This window comes from Platalea leucorodia (assembly GCF_965183815.1).
Source record: "Platalea leucorodia genome assembly, chromosome: 7".
Classification (NCBI taxonomy): Eukaryota; Metazoa; Chordata; class Aves; order Pelecaniformes; family Threskiornithidae; genus Platalea; species Platalea leucorodia.
In genome coordinates, this window is record NC_138829.1 from 46679375 (window position 1) to 46700988 (window position 21614).

Genomic DNA, 21614 nt, shown 5'->3' on the forward strand with positions numbered 1-21614 from the left:
GAGAATGAGTCATTTTACAAAGGACAAATCAGCCATTAGATTATCATTATCTTTACTGTGCACAGGCCTGGCCAGCAGCTGACCTACATGTAGGCTGCTCTCCCAAAAGAGCTCTCAAGATTTTGTACTAAATAGACACAGCAACGCAAGCAACAAACCTCAGCTTTAAAACAGGTCAGGGCATTCCAGAGTAGTAATAACCTTTTCCATATTCTGCAAGTTTAAAAATAAACTGGTTTTCTTTTTTTTTTTTTTTGGTAAGATATATAGACATTTTTTGATGGGCAGTTTTCCATGTGAGGAGAGGGGATTTCTGGATTACCTCTTTCCTTTTTTAATTCCCTGCCCCATTCCTGCTTTGTCACAGAAAGGAGAAGCAACGGGAAAAAAAAAAATGAAGATAAACCCTCCAGAATGGAAAAAAAAAAAATGAAGATAAACCCTCCAGAATGAAAACTTTTTCATCTTCAGGTTCCTCTGAAAAGGAATGCAAAGTTTCACAAAACCAGTTTCTGCACAAAATAAAATACTTCTATCACCTTTTTCTACAAGAGAAAACTTAGCAGCTCTATTACCACCCTTATACAGATGGGGAAGACAGACAGACAGGAACCAAGCTACTTCCCACTCCCAGAATGCAGGCTAGGTGCAGAGCCAGTAATTCAATGCAAAAACTCCCCAAACCCGCTTCAGTACTTATAGGGTAATACTATCCTTATTACTGATTTTAATAGTTATCACCTTTCACTGATCCCAGCTCTTACTCATAAGCCCAAGAAAAAAAAAGCTTCAAGTACATGCACGTATACCCCTCTTACATAGTTGCTTCCTGAGAAATCTCTACAGCGAGAGAATAATGCTAGCAGCTCTTAAACTAAGTCCCCCGCTTCACTCAGTATTTTTCAAAATTCACAAATCAAAAGCAAATGTACTTCTGTAGGTCTCAAAACAAGCGATGCAAAGCCTTCACTGCTGTTCTGAGTGACACCATCTCAGCCGCTCCACCGCAGGACTCAGGACGGCGATGAAAGGCAGCTTTGCTTTCCTGCCCTGTCACATTGGGTAAACCCCATTTTCCCTTGACAAAGCACTCTACCCGTGATATAGTCAGGCAAAAAAAGCTTTAAATTACTACTGTAATATTAGAACTAAGTGATAGGAACTGAGAGAGATCTATTTCTAACGACAATTTATTTCCTCCTCCTTCATTATCATTTACATGTCACACAAGCTCCTGGCTCCACAGGAAAACATGCACAGCCAAAACCAGTCCCCACGTGCACCGCGGTTAACATCAGAAGCACCAATTCGATGTGTCTGGGGCAATACCTCTCAGAAGGCCAGTCCACCTCTGGCAGAGTCAGCTGCAGTGGCGTTTGAGCCCTCTGGCTATTTGTGTCACCTCTAGACCCGTAAGAGACAGAAGCAGCAAACACGCACCACATTGTCAGCAGCCACTTACAGCCTGATGAGTTAGCTTACAGCACCTTCAGCAGCAGAAATTAAGAGCTGAAACCTCTTGCTACCCCAGCCGAGACCCCAAGTGGGGCTCCTCAGCTCCGGGAGCCCGCAGGTGGCTGCTGGCCACTGCTGGGCACGCTTGGAGTGAGACTGAAACGGTGCTGGCGGCACGCGCTCTGCCTGCCCTCCGGACGCATCGCCAACCTGACGCTCACCCTTTACGCTCATCTTTCACTTATACATGTGCATATAACAAACAAACCATCGTTGGCCAAGACAGTTATTAGGACAGGTATAAATGTGAGCAGACTGTAACCAAAACACGAGGCCTGGGCGTCTGCAGAGAGCTTGAAACAATAGCTGTCGGGTGAGAAGCGTCCCATTTATCTGCACAATGTTAGCTCAGACGTCCAACGACAGGCATGTACATGTCAAAAGTCGTTAGCTGCTTCATTGATAATTTGAGAACCGAGCACATGGGGCATCGCATCGTTCCACACGACTCGCTGTGAGTGATATGTCCTCTCGGATACCACAGTGGACAGCATTTGGGAGGCACCAAATTATCTTTTGTGAAGAAAAAGCTACATGAGGACATTCCCCTGCCTTACTGGTGCAAACTCAAGCATCTTAGTAGAGCCCAGGAGGCTTCCACAGTTGTATCTCTAGTATAAGCACTATTTATCATACAGGAAGATTCTCTTGGAGACTCATTTTGCAGAGATATGAGAGTAGCACAGCTTCTCCAAACAATTTAACTCACAGTCTAAAGAAAAATTAAAGAAAATTAGAACTTTCTCAATATGATATCTGCTTCCTTTGGCCAACATGGCCTCCATTTCCAGGCTTTTACGAAAAACACTGAACCTTTAAAAAGTCCTTACTCAATTTTCACCAAATTGCAATTTCTTTAAAAGTTGTCCAATTGTTCAACGTTTTTAAAAGAAAAAAGTGTATATTGCCAATGCATACACAGGTAATAATAATAATAATAATAATAATAATAATAATAATAATAATTCTCTGCAAAAAAAGTGTTTATAGAAAGTATTTTCCTTTTTTCCACTTCTGTAATCACACCTCAGCATAACACAGATTGAGTATTATGACATGATTGTGGTAAATGAACCCCAAAATTTGTTGCTGATATTTCTAAGAGGGAGTGTTTTTTTTGTCGGCATTTGTTTTTAAGAAGCCTGCAACATTATCAGTTGCTGAACAGATTTTTATAGGGAGAATCAACAGGGCATCACAGGGAGCCAGAAGTGACGGCAACCACAGGGAGCACCACTAAAGACTGTATCCTAATTACTGATACAAGAGGGTACAAGAAGAAGAGCGTCCAACTCTCATGCATGCATGCAGAAGCACGCACTCACTCCTCTCCAAGAGCTGGCTGTGTTCCCAGCTCCCAGAGCTATACTTTTCCCACTGTAGACTCTGCCTCCGCTTTCTGGAGACAGGGAATTCAGCCTTATTTACGCTCATATTGCTCCAGCTGTTCCTTTGCACAAGTCGCTAAGTGGATTTGTTTGCAGTTCAGACTTATTCCCAAAAAGTGAGCAGTTTCTATTCACCAACGATTGACGGTTGCACCAGGAAACAAACCCCAAACCTCGGGGGTGTTTTCAGGCCATTTCCTGAGCTGGCACATGTTCTGACCCACCCCTGTTGCCTGCGCAAGCAACTCAGCCTCTAAACTATTGCTGCATGCAGCCTTGCTTCCTGAGGCCTCAAATGCTTCAGCTGCCTTTGGGGATAATTGGACTATGGTCATTGCCAGCAGTGGCCTTGGTCATCGAGCAGCAGAAGGCAGTGGCCCAAACTGGTGCAGCACAGCAGCAGGAATGAAGAAAGCACAAGCAGGGAGCAGGAGGTTCAGGTGTCTGCAGCCCCATGTCCTCATCTAACACAGCGCAATGAGGATTAGCGCCATTTCATAAACCACATTTTCAGGCAGCAGGAAGGAATGGAAGCCCCAGTTCAGTAGCACTGGTTTTGTCCCAGCTCTCGATCACAAATCATAAAGTTCTGTTGGAAAGAGATTTTCAGCCCTTAAAATTTCAAGCCCTGAAATAGGGACAGTCTGGTAGGGAACACCCTGGGAGCAAAAGGCAGGATCCCCTTGTAAGAGTCCAGGTGTGTTTGCATCAGGACTGGAAATTTACACTGAATAAATGGTAGATTGTGACTGAAGAGGGCCACAAAGGGAACACTCCATGCCTCTGTCCCACTGCCTGAGCATCCTCTTAAGCAAGAAAAATCAAAAGCCGAGGAGGATTATTACCGAGTTCAGGATGCAGGAAAATGCACAGCAACATCTTCTGCTCCTGTCATAGTATCTGAACCTCATTTGCTATTGCTGCTTTGCTTAATCACCTAAACCATGATAGAAGAGGCACAGCAAAATCTTTTGCACAGACCAAGACTGTATACATGCATACTGTAGTCTACCGCTTTCCTTTTGCCCAGATCTTCCACAAAAGCAGAACAACTTTCAGAAAGGAAAAAAAAAAAAAGGCAACTGTAAAAAATCAATTTTTAGAAAGAATGTAGCATGATACCATTTTCCTTATATGGCAACTGGTATCCCATGTGGAGTCTCAAACAATAGCCAGCCTGGCAGGGGGTGGAGTAAGAAGACGACTTGGGGGAAAAAAATTATATATATATATATATTCCCTGCTGGCCCTCACCCTCCATTTCCTCTTGGATTTCTTTGTGACTGCACTGAAAGGGGTCAATAGCTCCCAGCTTGAGAAATACAGCTTTTGAAAGGACTATCACCAGCATCTGTATTTAAAGCATGCCTTTTACTTCACAGCCCCCCCCAGCTAATGCAGTGCTTTTAAAAAGCAAGCAGCAAGATAAACTTTCAGGGAAAAGGGGAAGAGTAGAGGAGAAACGGTACCTTTCTCCTTTGGTTTACTGACACTTTCACTGGAAAAAAGCTTGACTGGAAAAGCAGGGACAGGGAGCATAAGCTGCAGACAATCTAAAGCGCTACGGATCATTACACCTTGCTTCAGTCACCACCTCCCCGTCCTTTAAAGTATGCTACAAAACCACATGAAGCAGCCAAGCACCAAGCTGGAAAAGAATTTCAACTGATTAAAAACAATGGGCAAATTAGCACTGGATTCATTGAACACATCAAAGCTTTGCAACTCAATCTTCAGTGTTTAAGAAATTCTGATTTGACAAACACAGGCAATGTAGTCAAATTTTAATAGGCTTAATCAACTTATCTTGATAATGAAACACTGGACCAGTGGCTAAGTTTATATTTAGGCTTTCTGTTTGAGGAAATACTCCAGAAAAGCTATGGCACATTAGAGCCAGGGATTGATTGGGAGGGAGGAGGAACAGGATTGCAACCTTCTCCTTTTGTGCCACGGGACGTGGCCCGCGTGGAAGGCTGGCACGTGCGCAGTTGTTCAGAACCCCTGGCCGCGCTTCACATTGCAGCCTCATTGAAACATCCAATAGCAATTATATTGAAGTTGCTTTCTGTATTAGGATGTGGTTTTTGATTGACTTTGGAAGTGGATGAATCCAAGCGTCCACACAAAGAGTTTGTACAGATCAGTTGTTGCTGTAGTTTGCAGGTATGAACAGGTCAAAACTCCATCCATGTGCTTTAGAAACTGAGTAACAGCAGAATCTCACAATTCATCTAAGACAGCCCTGAAATTCACAGATGGAAAGGTGCAGTGGTACCTCCAGCAGTACCGCACGCAGCAAAAATCTATTTCATATAGTTCCTACCAAATTGTGCGAGAGAGAAGTCAAAAATGAGGCCAGCGAATGCTCCAGAAACAGAGAAGTAAATTGCCTCTGAGAGTCTCTAGCATGAGCAGCATATGACTTTGCATTTCACTTTAGTTTCCAATCATACTATCTTTCTCACAGGCATTCAAATACATTAGTCTGTGCCTTATCAGATCCTGAATTACTATTGTAAAAAAGCTCCTGCGAGTCTGAGAACTCTGGAGTTCAGAGACGTTTATGGGGCTGTAATGAGTACTGACAGATAAGCCACACTCATGCATACACACTTGCAACTGATGTCTGGTTTAACACAATACAGCCTTAAGCCTTCATAATACAGCATAGGAAACAGAATCCTCCCATTGCCTACTACTAATTGCATCTGCAGTGGTCAGGGGTTGAAAGAGAAGTAAGCAGATTAATTCTATTAGACTGTGCAATAGTATCCCAAGGGGACAAGGGAAAATCCCATCATTTAAAACAGGACTGGTAGACGCTGCTGGGAACGATGTTACATACTAGTAGGGGATTAAGGTTTTGGACTAAAGGGCCTCGATCTTTTCTAGATCTGGTTTCCATGAGTCACTGCAATTAGAACTGCAGGGCTTTTCTGTTTGGTTTTTTTTCACTTTTGGATGACCTGAAACATCTTGCCCAGTTGAAAATTAAATGATTTAATTAATTTCTTACTTAACCCGTCCCCCCCAACATACACTGCTTTATTCCTTTTCTTAAAAAGCTTTCTGTTTAAGGTAATTTTCAACATAAAATTATTTTAGAACAAGAGGTCTAGGCATTGTTTTATTAATATCTCATCTGTAACATTTTTCTCTTTTCACCATACTCCTCCCACGCTTTTAGCCTATATTTATCTCAACTATATGAGCAGTCTTGATCCTCTGAAAGTACATTTTTGCTGAAAAACATTCCCCATGCTGTAAATACAATGTAAGATTTCGCCCCTACAGATATGGCAGGCAGAGGTGACAAAGCCCCTCTCGAGCCAAATGAATAGAAAAAATCCTCTGCTCAGTCCACTGCAGCAAGGCCAGAGACCAGCAGCAGCAGAGCCTGAGCATTAGGAGCGCTGTGTGCCTTACCTGCGTGCTGCTTTGAGGGGACAGGCCTTCAGAGAAATACTTGTTCTCCTCAAGAAGTCAGGTCGTACTAAACGCGCATCAGTCAGGGTCCTTGTTTCAGGTCCCTAGCACCGTGATCCAGGCTGGTCAACCTGCCAGAAACAGCAATGACAAATACGTAAGGCACACACCTCCGTACTGGGCCTGAGGAGAAGAGCGTGACCTTGCTTTACTCACTTCTTCCCACTTAGGTAAAGATCAACTCTTTCTTGCACACCTGAAGGAGGTGAGGGGAAGCATCTGGCAGAGACCTTGAAGACTTTGTCAAGGCCTCGACTGACAGCAAAATCTTCCTCCTTACTTTCCAGTCCATTTAACTGTCCAGAAAAGGGTTTTGACCAGAAGGCAGGAGGAGGAACAGGACTATTTCCTGAAGAATAAGAGAGGAGCAACAGAGTTGCTCTGCATCTTTCCCTCCTGCTTCCCTGTGCAGCAGGGGAGAGTCACCAGGGAAACAGGAGAGGACAGGAACACTGGGAAGAGATGCTGTGAGTTCCCCAAAGGCCAGTCCCAGTAAAGAGGATGGAGAAGTGTGTGAAAAAACAAAGGTAGTTAAATGTTTAAGACATACGTGCATACACACACACACACACACCCCTTCCTGTACTGTATGCAACAAATATGCACGCACATGTTCACTTACTGGATAGACGTTAGAGTACAACTGTATGCTGGACTGAGTGAGCCGGTAAAGATGAAGGATGAAAAGAGGGCAAGGTGATGGAGCTGAGAGGCAGGTAAGGGTGGGATGAAGATACCAACAGAGCCAGGAGGAGGAGGGTTCAGTGGGAGATGCTCAGGTGGTGAAAGCAATAAGCAAGTGAAAGAAGGTAAATCAGAGCCTGGAGAAAGGCAGGAAAAGCCAGTGGGAAAGGAGGAGGGATCATGCCAGATCTTGTCCGTTTTCTCCTTGCAGAAGTCAGCCAGACCCGGGGCACAGAGGTGGAGCCAGCACTTAACAGAGCAATTGCTCCATAACGGCTACTCTCTGGAGAACAGCACCAAGCCTGGATCTCATTCTCCCTGACAGCTCCAATTCAGATATGAAGCTGGCGCCACGCAAATCCATTTCATAGCATTACTTCTCTCCTCCCCAGTCTACCTTGCTGCTTTGCCCCTCCAGCATCCCAAAGCCAATGCCAACCATCCACATGCAGCATCAGGGAGCATCAGTGCCCCCCCCTGCATCACAGTGCTTAGTAACTCCTCCAGGGTCAAGATGAAAAGCTGGGGGAGAAGGTCCTTTCACAGCAACTCCACCCAGCAATCCTGTAAGGCACTGAGACAGGGCTGCAGCCAGACATCTCAAGCTCCCCTTCTCTGTCATGCTCTCTGGAGAAGACAGCCCTACTGAGCTGAGCTAGCATTTATTTGTCAATCCAGTGGATTACAATGCCACTAACAAGCCGGCTGGGAAGTGCTAATGTCACACCAGACCACGTGAAGGAAATTCCTGCCATGCACACGGTTATCAGCCCTCTGTCTGCAGCCCCCTGCTCCCCTCCACAGAAGTGCTATTTCACACTTCCCCAGGAGAAGGGAGAGGGCTCAGTGGGACACAGGAGCGCTGCACGCTGTGCCCAGCCTGAGACACCCTGCCGAGGCGCGCTCTGCACCCTGGTCATTCATCTTACGTGCGCTAGAGGAGCAATGTGGTCTAGTGAGTAGAGCAGGGGCCCACCAAACAGGTACTCAGGCAGATGTTCTCCTTGCCCCGGCCCCTAGCGGACTCACACACTTTCAGCTAAGCTTCATCCTCCTGTGGGCGTTTGTTTACAAACCTCTTCCCTGCTCTGCACAACCTGGCACATAAATACATACTAACCACATCCTGGTTTCTTTAAAGGGCAAGGGCAAGTATTTGAGAGGTGCAAGCGCTTGCATATACAAAATGCATACGTCCATATACTTCTGCACAGGACAAAGCATCTGCTGCCTAATAGAAACCTACCCTACTGAATGCGGACCTAGTCCTTCCAGACATGCAGTACTGCGTAGTAACTCCCAGCCTCTGGAGACAGTGAGGAAAAAAAAAAATGTTAATTTATTCAGCTTGGTAAAGTGCTCTGAAACCACAAGATGGAAAGTGTCACAGGCAGGTGTACTGAGAGTCATCAAAAATTTGATTCAATGGCATTTTTAGTACCAATTTTCCCTTTCCATTATGGAAGAACAGTGCTATCCATGTAGGCAAAACCCATTCATTCCCTATTACTACTCCAGTTGACGTACCGCTGTGATCAGAAGCAGAGCGCTCTAATATACTTAGGGTCACTAACATTGTATTTTGTCTTCTGTGCATAGTTGCTCAGATGAGAGATTTCAATCACCTTTATTCAAGGAACATTAAGAAACAGAAGATATCTCAGGTCCTCTAAATCCTCCTCTCCAGTGGGGGATCGTGCCTCTCCCCTCCCCCCTGCTTTGTTTACATCTAATCCAATTGAGACTGTCTCAAACAGCAAGAATATTTTCCTTTCTCTCAGCAGACCTCAGAAAAGCCTGACAGAGACCAGTCTTCAAGACTTGTTGCCTGCATAAACAGTCTGATTTTTATTTTAGTTAATATGATTCCTTTGATTCCCTTCCTAATGACTAGAGCAAAGACAGCAGCATGTGCAAAACCTGAATAAGGACAATAAAAACCAGGGACCTTCTCTGTGGTTGACGCAGAGGGACAAAGAGGGACAGCAACACCAAGGGATCTGACTGTTCTTTAGCCCTGTAGGTGAATTTTAGAGAAGTAGAGCCAGTAGACTATGGGTCATCTGGGCTTAATACATTTTTAATATTAAAACAAAAATAAACAAAAGCTTCATGTGGAATTTCTCCTAGTTAGTTGCCCTGGTCTTACATTCTCTCTAATGACTGCTGGCTGCTATCAGAGACAAGACCCCGGATTAGCCAAGATCTGACCCAGCCTAGCAGCTCTCTGGTGTCCCTTCCACAACACTGTACTAAGGTACACCCTTGGGGCTTTAGACTCTGTGCCTCCTGAGTTCAGTTTGATTTAAGGGGTACAACAGACTCTGCTGGAATTAAGCTTTTTTATTTCTATTTTAAATCCAGCCCTCATCACAGCTTCCTCCCCACTTCAATGTTTGTTTGCTTTGGGGCCCCAACGGTGGTATATTTTGCAAATTACTTTTTTTTTTCCCATCCTTGGATATGTCTACAATCATACACATGCTTGTATAAAGCCACTTAATCAAGCATAAGGAACAAGAGTTTGCACTATGTACTGACACAGATTGGGAGAAACACAAAGCATTCACATTTAACATTTTATACATCAAAAGTAATACCAAGACAGATGTAAAACAAGCCAATTCCTCATTATATTTTACACTTACCACAACAGAAATCTTTGTGCATTAAATACAACTGAAAGGGAGCTGTGGAGTTGGCATTAGCTTGACAGATGCTGAGATAAGCTGCACCAGAAAGGAATATCTCAGCCTGAAACAGTGCATGTTAAAAAGGCATCTGCTTATTGTTTGATATGTGTATTTATTTACATAGACAGCTGGCTGACATGCTGAAAGGTTGGGGAGGGTGGTGTAGGCTGGCATTTTTAACTCTCAGCAGGCATTCAGCATGCAGTTTGTTATCCTTTGGTCATGTCACAAGCTTCCATTTTATTGCTGAGTGGTGGCAAAAGGGAGGAGCGGGGAAGGGAAGGCAGGGTCCCCTCCGCTGCATAGGCTTGGCTCCCCTCCAGGAGCCTGCCCTCAGCACGCAAAGCAGAGCCTCCAAGTTCAGCTTCCACAGGCACGCTGCCCCTAGGGCTCATCCTCCAACTTCTGGGGCCCCTGTGCCTTTGATACAGACATAAGAGTCCCTCAAAAGCAAGTCAAGCACAACTTCTTGTGCATAAAAAGAGATCTTCTTTAACAAGAAAGAAAATTAATTAAGTGGGTAAAATCCCACAGGTTGGAACAGCAGCTGAGGAATTATCTTTCTATCAGGTTGGTAATGAGGACTAAAAAACCTCACACAGACATTAACAGCTTTATATGGGCTCATTGGCATTCCAGATCAGATGCGAAGTCTGGCATTCCCAGGAGCAGCAGATGCAGCTCCAGTTACAGACCAGACCCTGGGCAAACCACAGTTTGCCCTGTTGAAAACAGATCACCGTGATGCCTGGAAATGAAAGGTACATACCTATCTAGCAGAATAACTTTTTCCCACAGAAATTATGCCCAAGGAGACTGTAGGTCACAACGTCCAATGCCCCAGGTTCATCTGACACACCTCCGAAGCCTGTGTTTAGACATACACATGTGTGTGTGCGTGAGAGAGATTTATTCAACACGCTGGGGGGAGTGTGAACAGCCAAAGCACGTCTAGGCGCACATCAAAGGACACAATCAGACACTGACCAAATCCCCTTCCTTTACCCTATTGACTTTCCCACAAACACCACTGGCTGCTTAACTGTCAACACTCACAAGTACTATTCAGTTCTAAAAAAAAAAAAAAAAAAATGCAGATTATTTCCTATTCCCTGCAACGGAAAGACTACCTGATTTGGGGTCAATGACAAGAAGACAAGCAGTGATGCATTCACGTAACCACTGCAACAGGGGATCACTACCATGAAGAAGCCAGAGAGCCTGTGGGGCCTCACATTGAACTGTGCCAAGCTACTAAAAGCTACGTTTCAGAAATGCATTAACTTCCCTGGCTACTAAGGTAAAGGAGTCTGCCCTCCCCCCTCCCCCCACCCAGAAAAAAGAGAAAGAAAAAAATAAACTACTGGCCACCTTTCCAAAAATACGCCTTTGGACATCTTTGTTACAATTCGTATCACAAGAGTCCCATGAGGCCCCACAGGACCAAGCTTTTTCCTGTGCATAGCATGGAAGAGCCCCTTGCCCAAAGGGCTTGCTGCCTAAACAGACAAAAAGCAGGAAAAAAGGATATACTAGTATTTCCCTTGTTACAGATGGGAAGTAGAAATCCAAAGAGATGCTGGTCGTAAAATCAGACAGGAAGCCAGTGACAGAACTGGGAAGGGAACATCTTCAGTCTCAAGCCTGTTCCTTCAGTAAGGAAGAAACGGTGATCTCCATTCTCATTCTTCTGTCTCTCCCTGAAAGTTGTTTCTTTTACAGCTTGTAAAGTTCATCCTTAAAAGCAAAGTCCACAGCCTACTCATGTGCTTCTCATTTTCAAGGACAGAAGGCTCAGGGATTCTGATGTAAATGAGCACAAGGAATTCTCAGCTGGCACCCAAAAACTGCCCCAAAGAGGCCAATTTCTCCCCTTTAAATGAACAGCAAATGCTGGTATGTGCTGTTTCGTATAGGTTTTTAATATACCTAATTACGGCGCCTTCAGCTGACCAGCTCAGAACCACGCTAGTGCATGTACCTCTGAAGCAGATGTTTCATATATTACCTGTGTTATCAATCAACACAGATAATATCCCTACCAGATGAGACAATTATTTTCCAATTACATTGAAATGAAAGATACGTCTTGCAAAGGTTTCACTAATTACCCAGGCTTACCAAAGGCTAAGGATAATGGAATATTTTCCCACTATCTCTGCCTCTCATTAATCCAAATGCCCTCCGTGCCCTAAACCTATTGGAAAAAGAAACCAATGGCACTTCCTGAGCAACAGGATTAAATTACCTACACCAAGGAAGCAAGTTGCCTAACAGAAGTATTTGCATTATTAATAGCAATTTCCAATCATTTTATATCATCTTTTAACAAGCACCACTACTTCCTTAGTTTCTCTTGGGTTTGAAATATCTGTAGTGCATAAACAACAACGGTTAGTCTAACTGTTTTTTCAAGTTATTCTTTCTGGTTTGACTCAGAAAGAATGCTTTCTGTCAGCTTGAACTGTTAATTTAGGTTTGCTGTTGCTGCTCTCTCCCCTTCCCCTGAATAAAGAGCTGGCTGATCCCCGGGATACTGGGGCACTGCACTTGGGTTTTCACACTGAAGCTGTCACCCTATGAGCTCTGACAATCTGGCTGGTTTGTATCATACTTTTCTAAGGCTCTCATCTACCTCTCCTATCTCTTTCCTCGGATTCACCTGAGCATACACATTGACACCTTTGGGCAGGATGTTCCCAGAATTACAGGAGCATCCAAGGGTGGACAGAAAACAGCACGCACTGTATGTGCAGCAAGGGCGTGTGTCTATTACTAGCAATTCAAACATCTGCCGGTAGTGAGGTTAGTTTGGAAAGGCTTTGATTCCCGCCTAGGGAATTTAGTGTCATTTGCTTTCTCCATGAGAGTGCCATGGGCTTCCTTATGCAGTGTTTGATCCAAATATACTCTTATGCATTACAGAGTTTTATGTATAATACATGTGTGTGATTCTGGTCCTTCAAAATATTTCTCAGTAAAAAAGCTAATATAGAATGGAGCACTTCATGGAGTTGTATAGCTCTTCAATTCTATTTTGGAATGCGTCATTAGTTCTGCATAGCTGATATCTCTGCTTTATCTTCTTCAGATGCCCTTTCTTTAAACAAACTCCAGATTCCCCCCACCCCCCAAAAAAATGCGTCTTAAGACCTGATTGTTTTTCCTGAAAGACACAATAATTTTAAAGGACTTAGCAGTAGTATTTCAAGCGGAAAAAGCTTACAAAAACCAATAATCAAATGGTAAAGGCCAAGGAGAAAGCCACAGCCAGTTATGGAAAGGGATATGCAATGCTGTTCTATTATCCTCTTGAAATGAAGAGTAAAAGCTTGAGAAATTCCATTCCAGTGCCTGCAACTCCGCCTAAATCCTCCTGACCACAGTAACAAAGTTATTACATACCACACGTCTTGGCATTTTCATCATGTTCCAAATATTTAGCATATGGCTCAAAGGTTTCGGCCCTTCGGACTAATGAATCTTGTGATCAGCACATGAAATCAGATTGATAAGTGCAAAGAGAAAAGGAAGATGATTTTCCAAGACAGAGAGGAAACGACCCTCTACCCTCATGTCCTTCTTTATTTTCCCCACCGAGCGGGTCAGGTCTCCTTGCCCACATGCTGCATCACCCTAACCTCTGCCACTTGGTGTCCAACCTTCTGCTCTTCTTAACTGCCTTCCTCACAGAATTTGAGGTGCCTCTAGCTGCATAGGTGCAAATAAACCACAATAAAAATTTGATTTTTGCAAATTACTGAACTTAACCTCTGAATAAAGGCTACCATAGAAGGGTACAGTGCAAACACAACTCCTGTCCAAGTCAGTCAAATTAGAGCAGCTCTAAAGATATCAGTGAGAAAACTTTATTGGAACATGCAAGCCAGCAAAGACACACACCACACATGGGAGTACAGTTTAACTGACTTGGTTGGAAATTATATTGTCATTCTGTAGTAGGGCTGTTAATGGCAGGAAACTGTAGTAAATGAAGAGCTGAGCCCTACAGAAATAGCTACTAGATTTTCAAGTACCAAGAATCAGATGCCAGAATGTAAATATTATTAACAACATAAATTTTAAAGGCCTCAAAAGGGTTTACTCTTTCTGCACAACAGAAAGGCACCTATTCATCGCAGAAAGCCAGTAACTGGAACAGATGAAGAACGTACAGAAGTCAGCCAAACAAACAGCAGCAGAAGATAAGAAAGAACTCCAAGTTAGCACCAGGCAAAGGGATACTTCTATTCTTTTGTTATTCTCCCAGAAAATAAAAATTGAAAATTGTGATATTTGAAGAGCTATGATTTTCTTTTTACCTCCTCCTCCGATCACCAATCCTTCAGGAAAGAGCAAATCTAATAGTTTTTTTTCTGGAATGCAATGTAAAAATGGTCGAAACTTTTCAATGGTCCAAAAGAAACATGACTACCAGTAAATGTATTAGCAATTCCAGCACGTGGTAGAAATAGAGAGATGAGGTAATTTTTTCCTTAGCTAAGGCTCAGTTGTACAAGCACCTTAAAGCCATTTTGTACTGTGTGGCATTCAGCAAAATTACAGTATGACGGAATGGACTGACTAGGGAGAAGGCAGCTATTTATTTCTTGCTGGTATTTTCTCACGATGGTGCTTTTGAGGACTCATACCAGGTTTCATTACTAGGGCATGTCCCCAGTTTGCAAATGTTTTTCATCAGCTGCTTTTCCCCCAATCCATCCCACTGCTTTTCTCTTCTACCCTCTCATTCAACAGCTTTAAACAACTGGTAATCGAAAGCAGGACAGTATAATGGAAGTTGAAAGCATGGAGATGGGCAGTTTAGCCCAAGGACTATTGTTGTTATTACAGGTCACATGCAGAACAAAATACTCTTCAGGTTCTGCAACAATGCTGAATGAACCCAGTTCCCAAAGGATCTCCCAGCACTGGAGAAATAGGACGCCACCCCTCTGAAAGCCAGAGAAAGCAAGCCCTTTAGGTCACTGACACAGCGCGTCAGCAAAGGAACATCTCTTCCTTGCTTTATTAATACAGTTATTAAAATGTGAGACAAAGTTTTCTGTTGTAAAAATACTATATTGTCAGAGAATACCCTTTTGGAGGACTCTAAGGCAACTAGTGAAGGAGCACTTCTGAGCCTGCTGAACACAAGAGGAGGAACAGCCAAGGGAAACGGCAATTCCATTGAAACTGAGGGCAAAACTCCATGTCTGCCAACAGGAGCACAACCAGATCCCAAGCAGATGGATAGGGGGAAGCTTCACTGGGAACGACAAAGTTTTCAGAAGTGGTCAGTGGTTTGGGGATGCATCTAAACAAATGTCTCAATCTGGGTATCCAGGACTCCTCAGGCAAGAAATGCTTAGCCTTTTCTGAAAACCTGGCTCTTTGAAAGTGTTTCAAGTGAAGCAAAGCAAATCTGACCCATTCCCAAAACTTCTGGATGTCATTGAATGGTGGGACTTCTGCCTTGCTCACTTACCCCACAATTTTAAAAGTGTGTCCAAAATACTGCACGTGCTGCTGTTACTATCTATGTTGCTTTCAGAGCCTGGTCATGCAATAGGCTGTGGAAGCCAAAATGCAACTTTTTATCAGCCTGAGCAATAGAGAGGGATTCTGACTCTCAGGTTTCCTCCTGACAATGGGACTGCAAATACTCTTTGCCATTGCAGGGGCTATTCCTTCCAACCAAGATCATGCATTCTGCTTTTCCATTACAGAGCTGCCTGCAAAGGTATGTCTTGAAAATGAACATGGCCTAACCTTTTGCTTGACCTTCCCCCATGCTTTTTTTTAATTTCAGCTTCATTTTTTTTTTCAGCATTTCAATAAATGGCACATCTGCAATTCAGCATTTTGCACCAGACTAGAAACAGTGAGAAACAGGGAAAAAGACAAATGCTATCTGTAAAAGAGTTTGACTAAGGCAGGGTGTGAATTAAAATCAGCCTATTGGCCTTACAATCAACCACAGGAGCTTTTACTAGCACTTAACATTTGACTGCACCATTCCACAAGAGTCTAGAGGAGGCAGCATCCCAGCTAATTAGGCAGGGATTGCAATCAGGAAACCATGACAAGGAAACTATCAACTGCACAAAAACTCTCTGCTGCATTATTTGTTTTGGACTCTTGAGCACACAAGCATAGAAAGAGGCTCCCAACACAGTTATGGCGTAGCTGCTAAGAGAGCATTACCTGCTCTGGACAGCTGTATTTCATTTTGGATGGAGTCAGGCATTTAAAGGCCCTCAGAAAGCAGCTCCTAGCTGTGATAAGCCGAAGCGAGCTCCTTCAAGGGGAAATCTTTTTTCCCTTTGACTCACCTCGTGAAAGTTGCTGCTTATAATCTATGATTACTTAAGTCGGCTGTAATGTCTGGCTACCAGTTGGCAAGATACAGCAGTCTGCAGACAGCTCAAGCTAGGACCATGAATAAATAATTTCCACCAGCTGAGAAATGTTTTCTGGCACATGGGAAGTGAGCCCAGCAACTGGGAGGAAAGACAAAGCCTTAGGAGGCTATGAAACCTTGCTCTTTTGCACTGATGGTGCAATCAAGTGGTACTGATTGGTTTCAGCCTTTGAGAGGTTTCTCAACACTTAACAGCTCCAGTCCACCCAGGCAAAGCACCAGACACCTCTTCCAAGGCACGAGCAAGTCAGTCTCAAGACAGTAATGAAAGAGAGATGTAGCATGCATTTCCCTCACCAAAGTACACCTCAGAGCGAGTTTGCCAGAGCTCGAAAGACACGTGTTGCTAAAGCATTCAGCCCACCCTATCTCCTAGCTAAAACATAAACCAGCTGCATTTAAATGAAAGGCAGGTGAGAAGGACAACTAAGGTTCAGGCACCAGCTGCCATCCCAGATGAAAGCAGTCAGAGCAATGTTACAGCACCAGTGTCTAGAACCAGAGGCCTCGTTCCCCCTTGGACCTAACCTCCAGAGCAAGACAGGTGGAGGAAGCATTTGGCTCACCCTGAGTTTTTCTTCCTCGGTACCTCCTTTGAACGGCTGCCACACTGTCCTGCTCTTACCCAGGGCCAGGTGAGTCAGGGATCTCCTTCAACCATCCTGTCCCCATAGCTCACACTCAGCCAGCAGACTCCTGAACCAGGAGTCAACTGGCAATGAAGAAGGTCAAACTAAATAATCAGCATCGTCTCCTCACCAAGTTCTCCTCTGCCAAATGAATTACCAACCAGTAAGACAAGGAAGCCCTCACTAAAAACAGCCACAAGATGCAAGAGTGTCTCTCTCTGTGCCCAGATAACGCTCAACAGGGCCCTTTTCTGTCTGCGGCTGTTTCCAGAGCACTGCAACCAGAAAACCCAAGCCAGACAAGTAGCTCTTCAAGGCAGACATTAAACATTCATTTGTAATAAACACCCTCCCGAGCCCCAGGGACCAGTGAGAGGTGTAGGGAAACACAGCAAACAGAATCCAGAGAGGCCAGACTCACAATGCCTCGCACTGTGGTTATTTGAATATGCGAAGAAAAAAAAAAAAATAGAAGTATTTTCAAAATGGTCCAAGTGCTAAGAAACAGAAATGCAATTTTATATTTTGGACACTTTAGTTCTTCAAGGGCAGTTTTCCCTTATCTCTGAACAGCAAGAAAGCATGCTTCCCACTGTTATTTTAGAAATGTATAAAAGAATTTCAAGCATGCTCTCTGTGTTGCTTTGCAACGCAGTCCTTGGACTGAAGTGTCTCCACACTTGCAATCTTTTTATCTTCCCTCTCCGGAGCAAGGGGAGCAGTTGGGGAGGGCAAAGGAGAAAGGGATCTGTGAGACCATAGAACAAAGACTGGGACTTGGGAGAGCGGCTGGGTATTGCTCATTTAATGGCTTTGGCTTGTCCAGTTAGAGCATTGCATTTTATTTATCTATTGGTTTTATATTCACAGTACTGCGGTTTTAAACAGAACTGTGGGGTTCTAGGAACATATAACAGGAAAAATCTTTTAAAATCAGATGGAAGGACACACGTAAGTCAGGGGGCAGCCAGCACTGAGGATGGAGGTCACTATATGCAGTTTCCACAGCAAATGCTTATAACTGTTAACAATACATATGTGGATCTTTTTCATATAATTTCTTAATTTCACATAGGGGAAAAATAAGTACTATAAAGATCAGTATTTTAATATCATAGCAAGAAGATGGTCAAACACAGTTAAAGTAATAAAAATGCAGCTGAGTGCATAGCTGAAGCTTTACAGCAAATTTGTTCGTTTATGGTACTGTCCACTGTGTGTTAGTATTTCCATAAATACTCTTGTAAATAAGATTACCAGCAGAAACTGAAACAATTCTTTTTAAACAAATGTTAAAGAATGGCTGCAGAATAAGAATTTTGTAATTCAATGCAAATATTCATGCAAGAAGCTAGATCCTATGAATTATACGCATTTAGTCAAGGAGCAGAGATACTATTGTGTGACCTATATGTCAAAATACAAACTGAATTGTGCAGCTGGAAGCTGAACACTTGAATACCAGCCACTGAATACTAAAAAGGAATTGCTTGTAAACAACCAGCAAACCAAGAAACAATCTATGAATAATTTCAAATAACTCATGCAACTGAGAAGTCAATAAGCTATTTGCAGACAATTTGTCAATAGAACTTCTTCCATAGAAAATTATATTTTAAAATTGCTACAAATTATTCATGTAGCTATCACAAGAACAGTTATGATTCATCATAAGGAGACATAAGTAATTATACCAGGGGTTGAAAAGGCATTTTCTTCTTGTATTATATTCTGTAACTGATCAGGTGTATTACGATAATATTTTTAGTTATAATTCTGCTGATCCCCAAGGCATAAGCCATTAGTGAGTGATGGAGGCAAGATGATGAAACTTGATGACTAAGTAGTCTGATTCACTCTCACCAAGTTTTAGCAAAATCTGACGTCAATGAATCTGTACTTGAATGTACTAATGTCATTATTCAATCTCATTCTCGCAGGTGGTCATACCAGATAATAATTTCATTCCCTTGATTTGCAGAAAAGCAGTGACACCTTCAATTCAATTCAGCTCAACCCTCTTTAATCCGTTAAAAATTTAAAGTACATTATTTGCTACTATTGTCCAATTGAAAAAAAAATACAAACCTTCCTAGAGCTGGATTCTCCAAGAATGCCTAAGAGCTCTCTAAGAGCTGCAGGACAGGGATCCTAAGCTGGACATGACAGTTGGAAAAAGAAGATTGGTGACCTTTCTGCACCGATAAGTTAAATCAATTATTTGTTGGATTTACCACAGTACTGCATGGAGAGGTGGCAAGTGGCTGCCAAGAAGCCACAGTCCCCCGGGGTTCACAGCAGCAGTTCCTGATGGAAACTTCACAAGCCTTCCAGTTCATGAGGAAAACAGCAGGTTAAGGGACACAAGGAAAGCTGGCCCTGTTCAACTGTGATGAGATCTACTCCAGGAGCAACAGGAAACACATTTTTAGAGGGGTCTTATTCTGAAGGAGAGAATTCCCAGAGCCACAGGTCTTGTAAAAGCATTAAGTTTCCTTGACCTCAGTAATAAAATGGCAGGAGCCAATGTTGCTGCAGAGATTTTGCAACATTTAAGAACAAATTCATGGTCTACTTCTCTCATCAATTTTGAGTTTCATTTGCTTTATCAGTTCTTCTGTTGGCCTAACAATGGAGAACGGTAAGTGACATCTTCTGTTCACACAGAAGCCTTTATTCCTTTCCTTTTGACCTGAAATTAGAGCACTGCAGTAGATGGTCCGGGAGGCACTAATCACATTGAGTAATCAACCAAGTTTGCTAAATCGCAGAAACCAGAGCAGCAGAAGGGGGGAAAAACCTCTCTCCCAAACAATTTGAGGGTTTTGTTACTCTTCATTGGGTCACGTATCTTCATTCATTTGGGGTTCTACCACCTGCCTCTCCTAAAAGGTTTACAGCTCCCTGCGTGTTGCACCTCAGCAGTGCAACATCTCATCTCCACAGCGTTCCATAAATTACACATTTGGGGAAATGTGAACAAACATGAGACTTAAAATATTTCCTGTGTATTTTACAAGTGGTCTCAAACATTCGTACTGTTTCCTTCAGATCAGGTACAAGACCAGATGAAGAACTTGCTCTCAGGTGTAACTTGATATCTCCAGAAAAGCAGCAGGGCAAGGTAAGCAGATGGTTACTTTTTGCTAAATACTGTTTTTCCCTGTAATTGTACCTCTCCTGGCCGGCATGAGATTCACTGGCAGTAAATGCTGTAACAAGGGTAGATTACAACTTGCATTAGCACATCAGTGTGGTATAACGAAGCATTCAAACAAGACTAATGTCTTTGGAATTGAGAGAGAGAGAGAAGGTAATTGAAAAGGACAGGAGAGTGGTCACAAATATACTACGTGTTAAGTGTGGAGTCCAACAATTTGGCAGTGGCTCTGGCACGGTTGTCTAGTCAAGATTAATCACATTTCTGCCAGCACTCAGCCACGCTTCTGTGATGTCCCTTCCCTGGACGCTCTCTTCTCCTGTTTGGGTCACCAGTCAAAGGCAATTCTAGGACAACAAGCACCTCCTTTGGGGCTTTATTTAAACAAACAGACAGCTCCTCCTGAAGAACTGCCAGTGTCATAATGACATCCAAACCATTTTTCAACATTTCATGATGTGTTTAAGGAGGAGAGATGCTGTCAGGCTGAAAAGCTCAGCCAGCTGGCCATTAGGAACCAGCCACACTTCTTGGGACGACTGACTTCAACTCTTTTCTTCGTATTTCTTGCCTTGCCTCTCCTCAGGATAAAGTTCCAGTATAACTGTGTCACATCCCCCAGCTGCGGAGGCTGGGCAGAGTTTGCCTGGGACACCCTGGAGCTCTCCCAGCTCAGGCAGGGGGGCAGGCGAGAAAGCTCCCAGCCTCGTCCTCCTGATACACTGAGAAACTTTGCTGTCATGAGAATACCGAGCCAACATGTCACATTTTTTGGGCCTCACAGAAAATCTGTCTTTAAAAACAAACAAACAAAACCTTACTTCCTTTTAAAAAGGAACTGTAACATCACCAGGAAAAACAAGCAATTAAAACTCAGTTCCCAAAGAGTTTTACAGTGGTCACTTGACTCTGTCCTAAAGAGACTAACAACTTTATTACCTCTTCTCTCACTAACATACCCTTAACCTATCCCAGCTTCACAACTACATTTTCTCCAACAGATGGTCTAAGTGATTACCATAACTTTGCTAAACTCAGGGAAAGTGTTCTCAACATGTATTTATTTAGTTTTGAAGGCTGATGCTTCTATTTCAGACATGAGAAACCACATTTGCATGTTTAAAAGGTTACCTCCCCCAACAGTATCAATAGGCCTAATAAAAGATACAACCTACTTTCCCTGTCAACCTTGCCCAAGAAACTGCCACCACTAGATGTATTTCAGTACAGCTCTTCCCACTGAATCTGCTTATGTGTCTCTTTGCCCGCCTGTGTTCGTGTTTCAGTTGATAAAGGATGAAACACTAAAAGCAACAGCTTTCCCCTTGAAGCATACTAAGGCATTTGCTTGCTGTAGCATTTGTATTTGCTGCCAGTACAGGCAGGATCATGTCATCCTTTTCTTAGACCAAGTGCTCAGGGAGGAAGAGATCAGCAGGAGTAGAGCGTGCGCTCACAAGCAAGAGACCTTGCTTTCAAGTCCTTTGTACAGTATTTATGAAGTATCGACAGAAGCAGTAGGTGGCAGCTGGTTAACATCCTATAACACCACTACAGAACGATTTTGACCAGAAGTTAAAGAGAGCCTCATAATTAATTGAGGCTGCAGGAGGAATGCAGGCAGACTGACTA

The 21614-nt window shown here is 43.3% G+C and overlaps 1 protein-coding gene across 1 annotated transcript in view; it reads right to left on the reverse strand.

The window, feature by feature from the left end:
* TSPAN18 (tetraspanin 18) overlaps positions 1-21614 on the reverse strand; it is a 126885-nt gene that overhangs the window by 58092 nt on the left and 47179 nt on the right. Inside the window, exon 2 of the mRNA XM_082316629.1 lies at positions 6333-6463. The gene's annotated coding sequence lies outside the window, so the exon portion shown is untranslated. The remainder of the gene's footprint in view (positions 1-6332; positions 6464-21614) is intronic.